The sequence below is a fragment of the Narcine bancroftii genome, chromosome 1 (assembly GCF_036971445.1).
Source record: "Narcine bancroftii isolate sNarBan1 chromosome 1, sNarBan1.hap1, whole genome shotgun sequence".
NCBI classification, from domain to species: domain Eukaryota; kingdom Metazoa; phylum Chordata; class Chondrichthyes; order Torpediniformes; family Narcinidae; genus Narcine; species Narcine bancroftii.
This window is the reverse complement of record NC_091469.1, coordinates 31,646,149-31,663,924: the sequence shown is the minus strand read 5'-3', so window position 1 is coordinate 31,663,924 and position 17,776 is coordinate 31,646,149. Positions and strand designations below refer to the sequence as shown.

Here is a 17,776-nt window from a genome sequence, read left to right as displayed (position 1 = left end):
AATGAAAAGCATCTGTTTACAACTGAGAGATGATAGACCTAAATAAATATCTTCCTTTGTATCATGCCTGCATTTACACAAGTCTCACAAAAGTGATTCTTCACTGTGTGATAATTATGAAGAAATAGTAGCCAAAAACTTGCATTATTCTTTAAAATTAAAAGTTTTTGCACAAAACAATGAATGCTACATTTTTTTGCTTTTCAAAAACATATTTATAAAAGCTGCATTCGTGAGGCTTCACCTTTTATATTTCACATTCACATATGCGATAGCCCTCTATCCCTTTGTCAAAAATGTTCTTAAGTCTGATATGTTTGCGGTGTGTGTTACTTACGAGACCAGCAGCAATGGAAATTCACCAAAACAATTGGATCTTCAAAACAATAATTATTATTAATAATTAACACTTCTTACTTAACTCTAAAATTAACTCCAACTTAACCCCACTATGCACAAATGTGTCTGTGTGTGGCAAAACAAAAAACATTACACTTCAGGCATAATTCTGAATTAATGATTTTAAAGTTCAGTCAGTTTTGTTTTGAAACTCAAATTCTTTAAATTGATGCTCAAAAGAAAATATGGAGTAGGTGTGTGGCATCAGACTCCTCAGAGCTCACAAAGTCCTTATAGAGTTGTTTTCAGAGAAATGATTCTTCCTACGAATGATTTTCCATATATTTCCCCTCTTTTGCATGGAGGTTTCAGAACCTGTTCTTCACATGATAATTTCACAAACCCAGGCAAGGGTTACATGAATTGCCATGTAGAATTGAACACAGTGGAACTGCCCTCTTTTGGCAAAGTGACAGTGAAATGGTTCAAGTGGCCATTGATTTTTCAAATCTCCCATGATAAAGAGAGCATGACAACAGGACTTCCTCTTGAGATGGTCTCTGTAAATCTGACCTCAGATATTTCTTGGTGCAATATTAAAATGCAACTTCTTGAAGTGTCTTTAATCATGTGACACGACCTCACCAGTGATTCTGTTTTATTTTCCCAAAAGCATGAATCATGGCAGATGGTCTTTTTCCTGTTTATATAAATTAATCAAACAAAGACCTATTTGTTTGATTTAAGTGTTTTCCTGAGCTTTTGAATTTTATCTCTTCCAAAAGTTTATGAGCTAATGTGGTTCCGAGTTTTCTAGTCAGTTCAACCAGCAGAATAACTGTACACGTGCACTCCCCCAGCAATTTGAATGAACAATCACTTCTTGTTTTATTGGGTTGTGTACCAGACTTAACGTCTCCAAAAGTGGCTTCTCTCTGAATGTAATTGTGTGTGTCTATAAATGTGTTCCTGTTTTCGAAACCCACAAAAATAACTTTAAACAATATACATAATAACTAAAGATTAATAAAACAATTCTGTCATGGTGTGTCCAAGCTGAAACATGATTTAACATGCTTGGATCCCTAATATTTGCAAGTGAGATGGATATCTTTTAAATTGCAATATCTTCAGATGGAGACTGAAAATGCACAAATATGAGGTCAGTGAACTGAACGCAAGAGGGTTTATGAATATGTAAGATTGTAAGTAGGCTGGGAAGGAATGTAGAGGGAGTGAATTCTACATGGAAGAGATAGTTAATTAAGATTATACAACATCACTCTAGAAAAGTAAAAAGACAAACCTTGAAGATTGTATTGAATTCACACAACAGATGATTCACTGCAAGAACAGTATCAAGGTTTCTCTAAGCTTCTTCAGATTCCTCTCCATCCAATCTTGTCAGCAAATAGCTCTATTCTTTAAACCTTCCTATTCTTATCAGTTTCTTCTTAACACCATTCTTTGGTTTCTTTGAATTTAATGGAGCCCAAATGTCATAAGAGAAATCAAGGTTATGCCATTATTTCATGAATCTAATAGGAGCAACCTCTGATGAATTTCTTGAAACTTTGGTATCCATTCAATCAGACAGAAAATATGATAGTTTGAATACCATCAACCAAATGAACTTTATTACTAGAATTGTAATTTAGTGTTCATTTTAGATACATCCTAATTTACAGTTATACCCTCTGAAGGTATTAATATTATAAAGTCATAAGAAGTTTCATATCAAAGAAATGGGGCAAAGATGGACAACACACAGTTGTTAAGCATCACAGTCAATTTATACTCACTGAATTACTTTGGAATCTTAGCTACTTTCAACAGGAAGGAAAACTTACACATGCAGTAGTTAGTCACAAACATATGATCTCTAACATTATCATTGATTGGTCTGATTCTCATGCCAAATATTGTCATGGGTTTATAAGGTCAGAATTTCTACTGACCAGCACACACAACTCACACTAACAATCCACCTGCCAAGCCCACTGTTATTTTTGGTGGAACCAGAGATGAGAATCTCTTGAAATGAAGCTGGATCTGACCTGATCAATAAGATCCTGCACACCTCAAGATAGACATTCAATAGAATGTCTTATGAGGAAATGTCTGAACCAGCTGAACAAGATGTTCAATATTTTTAATGTTCTCAATTCATAATCATGTATTTGATTTTAATTTTGCAAGATCAACTTTTGCAGGACAAATATTTCACCTATACAAATAAATAAATACATTTTGCTTTGTTCAAATTAGAGAGTCTTGGATGTTTAGCGGAAGCAGTTCCTTTGGTCGTTCAGCATTCTCACTGACTGTGGGAAGAAACTGTTCCTCAGCCTGGTGGTGCCGGCTCTGATATTCCTTTATCTTTTCACCAGCGCGAACAGCTGAAAGCTGCTGTGTGGAAGGTGGAAGAGGTCCTGAATAATTTTGTTCACCATCTTCAGACAACAATTTCCGGGGGGAGTGGGGGGGTGGAAGAGCAGAGGAGGAAATGATCTTTGGTTAGGAGTTAAAATCCCAACATGACAGTTTTGGGACTTTAAAATCATATAATTAAATTTAAAAATAGGAAATATAATAAGTTAGTAATAATAGCCATAACTAATAGTCAATTTTTGAAAAGCACCATCTGGTTTAAATTCCAAGGAAGCACTTTCGTCATTCTTTCTGGTTTATATGACACTTTTGATCAACTAGTGAAGTTGGTTCTAAACTCTTTCCTTGGTACTGGTGACAATTAGGCTTGAACAATAAATATCTGGCATTTACATTTTGCATACCAAATTAAAAAAATAATTGCTGCACACTAACCTCATTCTAGATCCAGCCTCATGGAGTTTAAGCAGGAACCAGGTGTAACTGTTGGAAACCTCTGGGAAATTTGTACTCTATCCAGGATTGAATAGAATTTTAAATTTAATTAAAAGATAATTAAAATTATTAAGGATAATAACAGGTCATTTCATCCCACCAGCCTGTGCCATCCAATTACATCCTATTAACCTACATTACCCAGTATGTTTTTTTTAAAACAGTGGAAGAAAACCAAAGCATCCAGAAGAAACCCATGCAGACACGCGGAGAATGTATAAATTCCTTATTGGCAATGTGGGATTTGAACCCTGATCCCAATCACTGGTGCTGTAACATCATTGGGCTAACCACTACCTTAATCATGCCACCCTATTGGAAAAGATTGGATTGGAACAGATATTGGGAAGCTTGCGAGATTTGGTGTCAATTAAAATTTTTCTAGGACTCCTAAATGTTCTTACTGATTTGTGCATACTGCATATCCTAGCAGTTACTATTGGAGTTACAATTTTATGTTTAGGAAATGTTAACCAAGTTTAATTCATTTGAGGGTAGTCAGGGATTTGATTTAACCTTTCACATCAAAGGACCCACACTGCAGTCCTTGAGTGCAGAGTTCTTAATCCTTTGTCCCACGGAGAGACCTAGCCTTACCTCATTTCCTCTTGACGAAAGTGACAGGAAGTGCGCTGCTTGTCAGATCCCATGTATAGAAATATATGGTACTCTCTGCTTTCAAGTAATATCTGGTATGTCTGTTACAGACATTAATCACCATTTTAAAATATTTTAAAAATAAATGAGAGATTATGAGTTTATTTTCATTCACTGAAGTACAATTGCACTGAAATTCTTACTTCTTGCAGCCACACAAATATCATTCTCAAGAAAACAAATGTAGAGCTCCTTGCTTAATGTGACTAAAGTTTGCTGGGATGATAGGAAAGAACATTAGCTGCAGAACATGGTGACCTCTTCATTGCTATCAAGCTTCATTTCAGTCACTTGGTATTCAGGATAAGGTAATAAATTGGCTTTGTGGGAGAGTCCAGAGAGTGATAGAAGATGATTACCTCTTTAACTGGATGCTTATAATATGTGATGTTCCTCAAGGTTTGTTGCTGGGTCTTCTGATTTTTGTCATCTATAACTTTGATGATGTGGTAAATTAGATCAGCAAATTTGCATTTGACGCTAAGTTTATTGCGTAGTGGGCAGCAAGGAAGGCTTTCAAAGCTTGAGCAAGATCTGTAAAAAATGGGCTGCAAAATGGCAGATGGAATTTAAAGTGGGCAAGTGTGAGATGTTGTACTTTGGGAGGACAACCCAGGGTAGGATTTGTGCTGTAAATGGTAGGGAACTGCAAAGTGTAGCAGAATGGAGGGATCTGGGATACACAATTCCTTCAAAGTGGAATCATTCACGGATAGAGTTATAATGAGCTTTTGAAACATGGGTCTTTCTTGAATACAAGAGTTGGGATGTTACTGGTGAAGTTGTGTAAGATATTGGTGAGGCCAAATTTTGAGGATTGTGTGCAGTTGTGGTGATCTACTGTCAGGAAAGATATCAATAATATTGAAAATGGATACAAATGTTACCGAGACTTGAAGAGCTGAGTTATAGGGAAACGGAATAGGTTAGGACTCTTTTACTGGAGCATAGGAGAATGAGGGGAGATTTGGTCAAGGTATACAAAATGTTGAGGGGTATAAATAGGGTAAAAGCAGGCTTTTTCCACTGAGTTTGGGTGAGACAAGACTGAGAGGGCATGGGTTAAGGGTGAAAGGTGAAATGTTTAAGGAGGACATTGGCGGAACTTCACTCAGAGGATAGTGAGCATGTGGAATGAGTTGCCAACTCAAGAGGTCATTAAGGGTTAGAATGCAACATTTAAGAGATATTTTAATGGGTACATGGATGGAGGGGTATGGTCTAAATGCAGGTTGATAGGACTATGATGAATAATAGTTTGGCCCAGACAAGATGGGCCAAAGGGGCTGATGCTCACTCTAGTGTTCTATGGTTCTAAGAAAGTTTGCATATTACAAATACGTTCAATTATTTTTTTTTAGCTGATACCAAATATGCACATTAACAGAAATTTAATGGTGCTTCAAGCCACAAAGAAAATACTGAGATAAGATTCCAGGTCTGTGTCCTAAACAATGAACGTGGGTCCTCCACATTGTCATTACTTTATCAAGCACAGGGCAGTGTACATGGATATCCCTTCACAAACCTACCTTAGTAGTACATAGATGGAAGAGGAATTATTAAATGCATTTATTGTGAAACAGGAAGAGTCCATTACCTCTCAAGAGAGCAATTCCTTTCAACCCCTTTCATCAAGTCCTGTAACTTATCATCTTCTGCCCACCAATGCCTTAAATTAATTTGCTATATACATGGATAATTTAGAGTTGAAGTTAACCAATCAGCACATCATTGGAAAAATGGGTCACCTAGAGGAAATCCATACAGTCACTGAATGAATGCATAACACTTCATAGACTGCATCGGTGGCCAAAATTGAAGCTGGGTCCTTGGAGTTGTGACTACTGCATCACCCTGATACTTTTGATTAATTACTTTCAGATAAATTTCCCAAAGTCGTGAGCAATAGACAAGACTAATATCCTGGTGGGCAGGTTTGTTAGAGCTGTTGGGAAAGGTTTAACTAGTTTGGGAGTGGGGATGGGAATCAGAATATGAATGCAAAGATTAGGGTAGAAGGACAAAAGCATGATGCAGTGTACTTTGGTTTGGTGAGGAAGTTCAGACAGGGGACAAAACAAAGGTAGCAAGTTAGAGGGTTTCAACACAAGGAACACTAGGAATAAAGGGGATGAACTTAAAGCATGGAACTACCACGTTGTGGCCATTACTGAAACTTGGCTGGAAGAAGGGAAAGATTGGTTGATGCAGGTACCAGAGTTTAGGTGTTGTAAAAATTATAGGATGGGAGGTAAAAAAGAGGGTGGAGTAGCATTACTGGCTAGGGATAGTATCACATCTATAGAAAGTGGACTCTGCAGATGGAGTATCTACTGAGTTAGTATCGGTTGAAGTCAGAAATAGGAAGGGAGCTATCACTGTGCTTGGTGTAGTCTATAGGCCCCAAAATAGCCCTCAGGACATTGAGGAGCAGATAAACAGGCAGCTTTGGAATGGTGCAGGAAATACAGGGTTGAAATTATGGGTAATTTCAACTTCCCTAATATTGACTGGCACTTCCTGACTGTAGGAGAGATAGATGGAGCTCAATTTATCAAGTTTGTACAAGGAGGATTCTTGACACAGCCTGTGGATCGGCCGACTAGAGAATACTGGATCTGGTTCTGGGGAATGAACCTGGTCAGGTGGCGGACCTCTCAATGAGGGAGCATTTGGGTGTAATTTATACATTCAACTGAACCAGAATGTGTAAGCATCAATTTTCTCCTTAGCAGTCAGATCATGTGAATTTTAATTTCTTAAAATTCGACTGTGATTGTACTGGGCCTTGGGACGTCCGTCAGTGGGCCTTGGGACGTCCGTCAGTGGGCCTTGGGACGTCCGTCAGTGGGCCTTGGGACGTCCGTCAGTGGGCCTTGGGACGTCCGTCAGTGGGCCTTGGGACGTCCGTCAGTGGGCCTTGGGACGTCCGTCAGTGGGCCTTGGGACGTCCGTCAGTGGGCCTTGGGACGTCCGTCAGTGGGCCTTGGGACGTCCGTCAGTGGGCCTTGGGACGTCCGTCAGTGGGCCTTGGGACGTCCTTCCTTGGTTGTACTTGGCTTTGGGACGACCTTCAGTGGTTGTAGTTGGCCTTGGGAGGACCTGAAAGAGATAAAGAAGACATTAGGGTAAGATGGATTGAAAGGAACGAGTGAACAAATTTGGCAGATTATCATTGATCTGCATTTTAGCAATTGCTAATACCACTGCCATTGAAGTCATTCAGATACAAATTCCATATTAAAAGGTGTGTGGCTCAATCTACAAGTAGTCCTCAACTCATGACTGTAATCGGAACCAAAGAAATGGTCATAACTTGGATTGATAGCAAGTCGGATTCACATGTCTTAATGAGGTATGTTCATCGAATGAACCTTTAATGAAGAATCTCAGCACATGTACAGCATTTTATCAAAATTCGGTCATATGTAAAGGTGAACATAACTTGTGCAAGTCAAAAGGTGATGACTACCTATACATTTTCTTCATCCCATAGTAGTCTGTAAAGACTAGACATTTGTCTTCATTGCAACCCTTTCAATGGTGCTGATGCCTCCCTCCAAGATCCCCCACTTAAAACTTTGGAGGTTCACCACAGCACCTGTCTCCTGCAGGAACTATTCACCACCAGAGTTCTGCTACTCTGGGAACATTCTCCTGCATCTTCCCATCAATTGCAGCATTCATTGCTAACACTTCCCTGCAGCTGGAAAACTGTTGCTGGTTTAGGGATGTTTATCTTTAAGAGTGACCCCCCAAAAAAGCCAGTGGCTTACAGAGGGAAAACCCTCTTACCCTCTTCTGTGCACCTCACATTTGAAGCCTTTGCATATGTGACTTTCACAAATGTGCTAGGATGACCCTCAGATGTATTTTAAAACCAAAAGGAAAACATTGAGTAACAATCTTGAGGCTTGTGTGTGTTTACAATAACCCGAAAAGTTGTGTAAAAAGCACTGCCAAACATCCAATACCTCTTCAAAACATTGTTATGATTATGCTTAGTCATAACATTGCAATGAATCAGTTTGTCTTCAGAATAAGCTTGGATTCCTTGGTGATGTTCATAATCTCTCAACCATGAACATGTTAAAAACTTCTGTGAGGCCCTTTTTATTGTGTGAGTTACTTCTTGAAGGAACAGAAGGTACTGAATAATGATAACTGAATGTCTTTCTTCCTATTAGATTGCTTAGGCACAAGTCTCTTTGGATGCTTGACTAGATTCAGTTTCCCACCTTCATCGTCAACTTGTCTGATTTCATTGAAAGTGATGCCCTTCGCTTCACATTCACACCACTATTAATAGAAATGTTATCTCTGTCAGCCAATCACTGGAGACAGACATAAGCTATAATTGAATTCTGAGCAGAATGCTTTTTTTTTTAAATCATTACTGCTCAGAAGATGAACTCTGTCAAGGGAATCACTTCTAATATTGCTCATCAATTGAATATCAAGATCCCTTCCGTTTGCTTCAGGTTATAAGAAACTCATCATTTCCTCAGGTAAAATTGGTACAAATTTTCCATTCTTTCCATGCTTCTTGTAACCAATAAAGCACTGTTATATTTAATATATATGAAATTTATTCTAGTTCTGTTAGACCTATACTTGAATATTCTCACATGACAAAGCAACAACACATACAGAAATTTAATTCAAGAGATTAAAATTATGGTTTTCAATATTACTTTGTTAGGGCAGCAGGGTTGGCGCAACACCTTTACAGGGCCAGTGATCAGGACCAGGGTTTGAATCCCGTGCTGTCTAAGAAGTTTGTACATTCTCCCTGTGTCTGTGTGGGTTTTCCTGAGGGCTCCAGTTCCCTCTCACCATTGAAAAATGTACTGGAGTTGTAGGCCAATCAGATGTAATTAGGCGGCATGGGTTCATAGGCCAAAATGGTCTGTTACTGTGCTGTATGTCTAAATTTAAATGTTAAATTTTAAAGAATAAATATTGGTTTAGATACAGCATGGCTTTGTTCCTTTAGCATAATAAACGCACCTCAGAAATTTCACTGGAAGTTACTAAATAGGTGCTGAGCCACATCAAGATAATGGAGTTAGATCAAGTGGCAAGAGGTAGAAGGCCCTTTTAGACAGCTGCTGAGAAGTAGAAAATTTAGGTAAATTTTCTGCTCTGCTGGCAGTGTAAAAATACCCTGATGGAATTTATTTGTTGAATTCCATCCCATAACTTATCTACCAAGACCCCAACACATTTTTTTAAAAATATAAACTGAGTTGCTGCAGTCTAAATTGACCGCAGACACTAAAAAACTGGACTAATGAATACGACGCTCGCCCTTTGACAAACTGCAACACAGGAAGGCAGTGTAAAAGTTCTTGGAAAAATTATGTATGAACAACCACTCCAGAGATAAGTGTGCATTTCATTTAAAAAAAAAGTTTTTTCTTTATTTCTGTTTAAAATCTCACAGCTAAAAGCAGCTAATCATTGATGATTACATTTGGTGATGATCAACATGGCAGAATTGAAAACTCAGATATTTCAGACAAAGTGCCATTAGAAATTATGCATACATTAAAACCTGGTATCTGGAACCTATGGGGATTGGTAGATGCCAGATAAGAGAATTTTCCAGTTGCTTGAGATTGAATATTGCGTGATTAGCATATTAATGGCAAGGCACACTAATTTTAATCTTCCGTATTTTTTACATATTTATTTTCTGCAATTTTTTTTGCTGGTTGTTTGAATTCTGGATAATGGAGGTTTTAGAGTAAATGGAGAGCAAACCCCAATGAAGAGATTTGGACAAAAGGAGGAAATATTAAAAACCAAGGCCTTACTAAGAGTAAAAATGTGGGGTTGATGAGCTCACGCGAATTTTAAAGAGGTAGAAGCTTTCGACCAAAAATAAAAACAAACTACAGAAACCCTCTTCTGCACAAGCAACATCTGGAAGGAGAGATAGTAAAATTTTCATGTAGAAAAGAGAGAAAAACAGTTCAAGTTTCAAAGAAGGTAGAGGAAGAAAATGGATAGGACAAAGAAAATGGATAGGACAATGAAAATATCTGTATTTGGATGAGGGTAGGGTTACTGTTAGAATAAGTTGCTATTAATTGGGGCAGCACGCAATGTTTTAGGATGTCCTGGTTTGAATCCAGTAGTTCATCCATTCTCCCCTTGACCATGAGTTTTCTCCGGTTTCCTCTCTCATTCAAAAGAATTACGAGGATAGTAGGTTATTGTCCGCATGGGCACATTTGGGTGGCTCAGGCTCATGGACAGGAAAGGACTGCTGCATTTCTAAATTAAAAAAAAAAATTGATTAATGTCAACAGCGTGATAATATAAATAAAGGAGTGCAAGACGTAGAGATGCTGTGGGTCAGCTCCTGAAGAGGCAAAAGCTGAGCCATTAATACTGTCTCAGTCTTTAGCGGGAGGAGAGTGATGCTCAGGATCACCCATGTGGCAATGAGCTAATGAAAAGGTCAGAGGAGTTTAGCTGGGTGGTGTTTGGGGAGTTGAATGCACGAGGAGGATAAACCCCCAACAGGAGCAGTTGGGGAGATCAAACTGAAGATTCCCCTCTTTTTTTAAATTAATAATGCACCAACATGGTTCATGATCCTCGATGGGCATTTCATTGCCCTCACTGTGACGAATCAGAAGGTGAAGTATGGTTTACTTGTGGAGCGTCTTCCAGAGTAGATTGCCTGTGAAGTGAAGGATGTCTTAGTGGATCTGGATGGTAATCTCCCCACGACATGCTTAAGGCAGCTATTCTGCGAGGTACTCAGCCATCTAGGCAGACTGATATTGCCCAATTACTAGCTGATGACAGACTAGGCAACAGGCACTATCACAGATTTTGAGGAGGTGGCGCAGGCTAGTTAGAACAGACCCTGTCAAAGGTCATTTTCCTTCGATGTTTACCTCATTGTGTCCAAGAGCATTTGGTGAGGGTTTTTCAAAAGCCAACCTCATTATATCCACAACTTTTGCATTGAAGATAGAAGGGTAGGCTTCTTCCCCTAGTCAAAAGGAGCAAATGGAACTGGGATAGCTGTTTACTGAGCCTCATGAAGCACCAACACCTAATCAATTGAAGGATGTGCCAGCACTAGATCAATCAAAGATAACTGAGTTGGAGCAGCGAATGATCAAGTCTTTTTTTTGGGGGGCATGCGATTGAATTATTTCTGTCGATCTGTTTGGAATTGTGGAGGTCTAGATGGCGTATTTGTTGGAAGCATCAAAGATTTGGTGCTGAGACCATCTTGCAACTTCTACAAATGGCAGCTGGGAAATGACCAGACCTGGCAGTAGAGGCAAAAACCGCCTTTCAGGTTCTCAGTTTCTTGTTGATACTGGTACAGAGATTTCAGTGGTCACTCCAACCACAGAGGAATGTAAACACCTCAATATGTCACGTGTTCCTTCAGCCATGAATGATTTTCATATTCAAACTTATGACCGGAGATCACTCAACTTCAATTTCAATCTCAAGACATTTTTTTGGTGGGTTTCATGGTTGCAAACATGGAAATTCTATTTTGGAAGGGTATTTCTTGTCACATTTTTCTTTGTTGGTGGATTCGGGAAAAAAAAAATTGCTGGGTCGTGGACCTCAGCTCTTGTATGCAAATGAGCTACACGCGTCTTCCCTCCAATATCAGCTACCTGATGAGCCTTCAACCTGGCTCCTACCTTTTCCAATCCTTGCTCAAGTGTTTCTCTTACTTAGTGACCCCACGGAATCTACAGTCAACCTACAGTAACTCACCATATAGAGATTTGGAGTCCTCTGGTGGTAGTACAGGTTTGTAGATTACCTCTGGACTATCTTAAAAAAAAATCACAAAATGAAAATTTAACCACATACAAGAGGCAGGCATAGTCCATAGATCTAACATCTGCTGGGCTTCACTGTTACACATGTTTCCAAAAAAAATCTCCTGGGGATTGGCAGCCTTTTGGTGATTATTGTGCCCCAAGCAATACAACATCCCCAATTTGCAAGAGGTTTTCAGCAAACCTTCATGGCAAACATGTATTTGTGAAAATAGATCTAGTACATGCTATTAGATTCCATTTGAGCTTTCTGATGTCATGAAGACAGCAAGAATTACCCCTTTCAGCAAGTTTGTGTTTCTGGAATGCAGCTCTGACATTCCAATGGTTATGTACCACAGACTCACTAGTCTTGATTTTGTGTTTGTTTGCATCGACCATATTCTGGGTGCAAGTTGGATGAAGAGGAGCACAAGAACCACCTTTTCACATTGTATCAGAGGCTTGATGACCTTGGCATTGTAATCAATCCCAGTAAATTAGCTTTTGGCACCGCTGATCTTATATTTTTGCATCATAGAGTAACACAACACGGTATTTTACCCAAGGTATCAGAAGTCCTAAGGATTCGAGAATTTCCTACTCCCGCTATGTTTGGCCAGTTGCAATGATTTTTTTTAGGCATGATGAATTTTTATTAGTGATTCCTGCCAAATGCTGCAGCATCTTTATTACCCCTTAGTGAACTACTAAAACGATCCGATAGGTCCATGTCCAAAAGAACATTACCTTTGGGAGACGATGCCACAAGTGCTTTCAATGATGTGAAGACTGTGTTTGCAAATGCCACAATGCATGTACATGAAAATTCTAACCCCTTGCTCTCTCTTGCCACAGATTAATCGGTCAGTGCCGTGGGAGCAGTTTTAGAACAATGAGTCTGTGAGCAATTGGAAACTGGCATTTTTTTTTTTGCTTGGATGAGAATTCTTGGCCATCTATCTCACGGTGAAACATTTCCACTTTTTATTGGAAGGTTGTCCTTTCACCATTTATACAGACTACCAGCCTCTTATGCATACTGCGAGTACAGGCACACAATTCTACTCGCCCAGAGAGACTCGGCACTTGGACTTCATCCTATCATTTTCCAATCGAACATACTGCACATCCGAGGAAAAGCTAATGCTATGGCCAACACCCTGTCCAGGAGCGACATTGATGCCTTACATACAAGTTCTGCCATCGATTTCACTGTCATGGCTCGCGCACAGCACACCGATCCCATCTCATCCAGTATCGTCAGATCAATTCTGGTCTCCATCTTCAACTCTGGATGAATCGGTTGAAACCTTAGTCTGCGATTTTTCCATAGAAAGGCCTAGCTAGGCCTTTTGTGCTGGAGGCTGAGGCAGGAGTGATTTGAGTCTCTTCACAATCTAATTCATCCTAGTAGAAGAGCATCAATCAAACTAGTTACATAATGTTTTATCTGGCCTCAAGTTAAATGGGATGTTAGATTATGGACAAGGACCTGTTTGCCTTGTCAATGTTCTAAATTCTCCAGACACATGAAATCTAAGGTGAGGGATTTTGTTGTTATGGATTCAGTTTCTATCAGGTGCACCTACACTTGGTAAGGCCACTACCACCATCTCCGGGATATTCTGATCTGTTCATGTGCAAAGTCCGGACTACCAGGTGGCAGGAGTTAATTCTATCACTGACATCTCTGCAGAGAGTCACTAGGGCTTTCATGGATCCTTAGATTTCATCTTTTGAAACTCCAATCTTTAACACAAATCGATGAAGGGTCTCTGTTCAAGTCGGCGTTGTTCCGAGCTCTCACTGATCTTCAGGGCACAATCCATATTTGCACTATGGCTCATCATCCATTGGCCAACAGCCTCATTGAGCAGTTCCATCGACAATTGGAAGCAGCATTAACAGCAGTGGTGATGCATCTATGTGGAGTGAACGTTAGCCCATGGTTCTCCTTGGAGTGCGTACTGCTGTTAAGGAAGATCTTGGACATTCAGCGGCAGAGCTAGTACATAGCACTACATTAACCTTGCCAGATGAGTTTGAAAAACTGACTCCAAGCACAACACTGTATGATCCGGCTAGTTATGTTGATTATCTTCGCGAAAACATGAGATTACACCAACCTACTCCTATGTGGCAGGTGTCCCCTGCAGTATATGTGCTGAATGATTTACAATGTTGTATTCAGATGTTCCTTGGGCACGATACTGTTTGCAAACTGCTTCATCCTATTTACGATGTTCCTTTACAGGTCTCATGACAATACCTGAATACTTTTGAGATCGACAGGAATGGAAAAGCTGAGTTTCCATCAACAGGTTGAAGCTGATATATATATCGATGGTCCATGTTCTGTACCAGAGCAAAAATCAGAGGACCATTTTCACCCTTGCCAGTTGGACTATGCATCACCTGTCTTGCATTATTGTACAAGGTCGGGCCAAACTGTCAGCCTCCCAGACCTTCCAAGTTGCAGGAAAGTTCCAATCAATTGGCTCCTTGCATGGCTCGGAGGTTGATATGGGGGGGGGGAGGGGGAGGTGGCTGTCGTGGTGTGTACTTACCTTCATCAGGAAGAGGAGAGCGAGTGTCAGGGTCACCCATGTGGCAGTGAACCAATGAGAAGGTTGGAGGGATTTAGTCAGGTGGTGTTTTGGGAGTTAAAGAATGCAATGTTGTGTCTAGTGAATAATAAAGTCGACTTCATGGTGTGCTGAATGAAACTAGTGAGTGTATTCTTTATTTGTCTGTAAGGGGTGCTCAATCAGTGCTGTTACAATACAGATTGTTGATTTGTCAGAGAAGTGGTCAGTTTTGAAAAGGAAGTTAGCTGAAATTTTAGAATTTGATGTTCCGATGGTAGGTTAAAAATTCTCAGTCAAAAGAGGAGATGTTGTTCTTCAAGGTGTCTTTGTGCCTCTGCATTACAATGAAGCAGGGTACAAACCAACAGGTCAGGGTAAACAGAAGGCAAGGGGCCCCACAAACTGAAAAGTCACTATGCATTTGATTGGACAGTGTAGAGCACATCACATAGTCAACACAATGCAATTCACTGGACTTGGAGGAGTGCACATGGAATTGACAATGCAGTTTTCTCTCAACAAAGGGCTGCAGTAAACTCATCATGTGTGGTACTGATGGCTGGCCCCGCCTTCCTGCTCCGCACACATCTGCTCACTTATAACCCTGTTTTTCACATATTGGGTAAACTGCTTCCAGGTTTACCTGAATGCGACCAGAGACGTCTTCCACACTGATGAACTCAGGAGGTCAACACTCGTGTCAAGGGTAGGAATGAAAGGGTATGCAGTCATCAGGACTACTCTACACATGATGCTGCAATCGAGGCATTGAAGGCTAGGTACCTGAAGTCGCAGAATGAGGTCCTAGCGAGGCACTAACTCGTTCTATGTCACCAGTAGCCAGGAGAGACCATCGATGGCTGGATCTGTGGATGCTTGCCTAGAAGTCCAGGTACAAAGTGGCTATGGGTCATGTTCATGAGGAAGAACAGATCTGGGACACTCTAGTTGTTGGGGTCCACTCTAAGTACATGAGGCAGCGACTGCTCAAGTCAGGAAGGGAAGACCTGGCTAATCACATCGAGCTGGCCAAATCACTAGAACAGGCTAAGCTTGAAACCAGCAAGGTCACTCACCCAAGTGATCCCTTCCAAAGACTGGCTGCTCCTGCTACCCTGCCCTAACGGCTGCCACTTCCCGTGCTAAGGAGTACTTCTTCTGCGGCGAGGGCCAGCATCCCAATCTCATTGTCTGACAAAAGACTGTGTTCCAGCTGCGGCAAGAAATGGCGTTGGGGGGGAAGGTATTTTGCGCCAGGGAAAATTCACGACCTGCACTGCTCCTGGATCTGATTCCAGCCCCAAGCCATCTGCCCTGAATTCAGCCGAATCCACTTGCTGCGCGACACGCCAAGGGAGGGTGGAAGTGAGGAAACAGCATGAAAAGACTCAGTGGCCATCTCGCCATGACCCAAATTCAAACTCGGCACCATCATCATAGGAGGAAAAAGGAGGGTGGCCATCTTGTCACACCACAAGGTTGACGCCATCTTACCCACTCTGGGCAACCCAGGATAGTGGGGGCCACTCTAGTGAGGAACATGGAGTCTCCGGGGACTTATCCTCGATGGTCCTAGATCAGGACAGACCTCACCACCTCCATAGTGATTGTGAAGGTAAACGGACATTCCACTAAATGGCTAATCAACACGGGCTCTACCAAAAGTTTCATAGACTCACGGACTGAGCAAGAATATAACCTAAAGATGTATCCTTCCAATTACCGCATATTCCTTGCGTCTCATCCGCATTCTACACATATTCAACAACATTGTACAGTACATCTAACATTTGAAGGGGAGGAATTTTTCAAATTATGTGCTCCGGTGTTGTTGGGTCTGGACTTCCTGTGTCTCCTTGAAAGCATGACCTTGGAGCATTCTGGTCCCCTCCCACACCTGTAATGGTTTGGAATGGAGGGCCCCTAAAAATCAGAACCCACATGCAGCCTCTCCACACTGAATATCGACCACCCTCCTCTCTTCCCGAATTTGTCCTTGGACTGCAAACCTATTGCTACCAAGAGCAGGAGGTGCAGTGCAGCAGACCCAGATTTTATAAAGTATGAGACGCAACATCTGCTCAAAGGAGGTATCATTGAACCTGGAACCAGCCCATGGACAGAGCAAGTGGTAGTGGTAAAAGGGGAAAACCTGTCAAGGCTAGTAATTGACTATAGCCAAACTATTAATCGGAACACACTCCTGGACACATACCCCCACCTCGAATTTCACATATGGTGAATGATATTGAACAGTATCAGCTCTATTCGACCATCAACCTGAAAGTTGCCCATCACCAGCTGCCAATCCATTCCGAGGACCATCCATATGGCATTTTAGGCTAATGGTCATCTCTATCAATTCCGAAGGGTCCCTTTCGGTATTACTAACTGGGTTTATATCTTTCAGAGGCAGATGGACAGAATGGTGGCTGAGTATGGGTAATAATATCACCATCTGTGGCCACACCTTGGAAGACCATGATGCCAACCTCCAGTTTTCTCTCCACGTGACAAAAGCCCTGAACCTCCTTACAGTTCTGACAAATGTGTGTTCAGGACTAAATGCCTGGCTATCCTTGGCTATGTGATGGAGAATGGCATCATTGGCCTTGATCCCAATAGGGTGCACCCCCTGTTAGAGCTCCCCATCTTCAGGACCACAAAGGCTTTGAGGAGATGCCTGAGTTTTTCCTCATATTACACCCAGTGGATCCCTCAATTCACTGATATGTTTGCCCTCTAAGTAGGACTGTTGAGTCCTACTTAATATTCCTATCTTTGAAGAGAAGCAATTTGAACATTATATTCATTACTTTCTAAATCTGCATCACCTTTCTCGGGTAGCTATGAGCAATAGAGTTTCAAAATACTTTGTCCAAACAGTCAACCCCATTTCTCTGCATCTTTATTGTGGGAGGATGGGACATGGCACAAGCTATGAGGGCTTTGGATAACCACAGATTTAGAGAAAATAGAATGAACAACTCCAGGCAGGATTGCTGCAAGTCCAGAGATAGCAAAGCCACAACTGAAGATATCAGATGAGTTGAGGCAGGGATTAAAATGAGCATTGTGTTAGTATGGATGTGCAATCTGAGCTCGACTCTGATGAAATGCTTTGAAAGGCTGATCACAGCCAGAATTAACATATACCTAAGCAAAAGCCTGGATCCATTGTGATTCACCCATCATCACAATCGCTCCACAGTGGATGCAAAATCACTGGCTCTCCTCTCAGCTCTGGATCACCTCAAAAACAGCAACTCATATATACAGCTGCTCTTCATTGTCTACAGCTCAGCCTTCAACACTGGTCAAGAAGTTACAAACTCTGAACCTGCATGGATTCACAATTGTGGATAGTGAAGGTGGTCATAGGTTATAATGAGATATAGACAGGATGCAGAGTTGGGCAAAGATGTGGCAGAGAGAATTCAAACTCGACAAGAGAAAAGTGATACACTTTGGATCATCAAAATTAAAGGT

At 40.9% G+C, this 17,776-nt stretch overlaps 1 long non-coding RNA gene across 4 annotated transcripts in view; it reads right to left on the bottom strand.

Moving 5' to 3' along the window:
- Positions 1 to 6,620: 6,620 nt before the first annotated feature.
- LOC138764875 (uncharacterized) overlaps positions 6,621 to 17,776 on the bottom strand; it is a 127,376-nt gene continuing 116,220 nt past the window's right edge. For all 4 annotated transcript variants that reach the window (XR_011358379.1, XR_011358369.1, XR_011358348.1 and 1 more), the window contains 2 exons: positions 11,650 to 11,709; positions 6,621 to 6,987 (listed from right to left, as the gene is read on the bottom strand). This is a non-coding gene — a long non-coding RNA (uncharacterized lncRNA). The remainder of the gene's footprint in view (positions 6,988 to 11,649; positions 11,710 to 17,776) is intronic.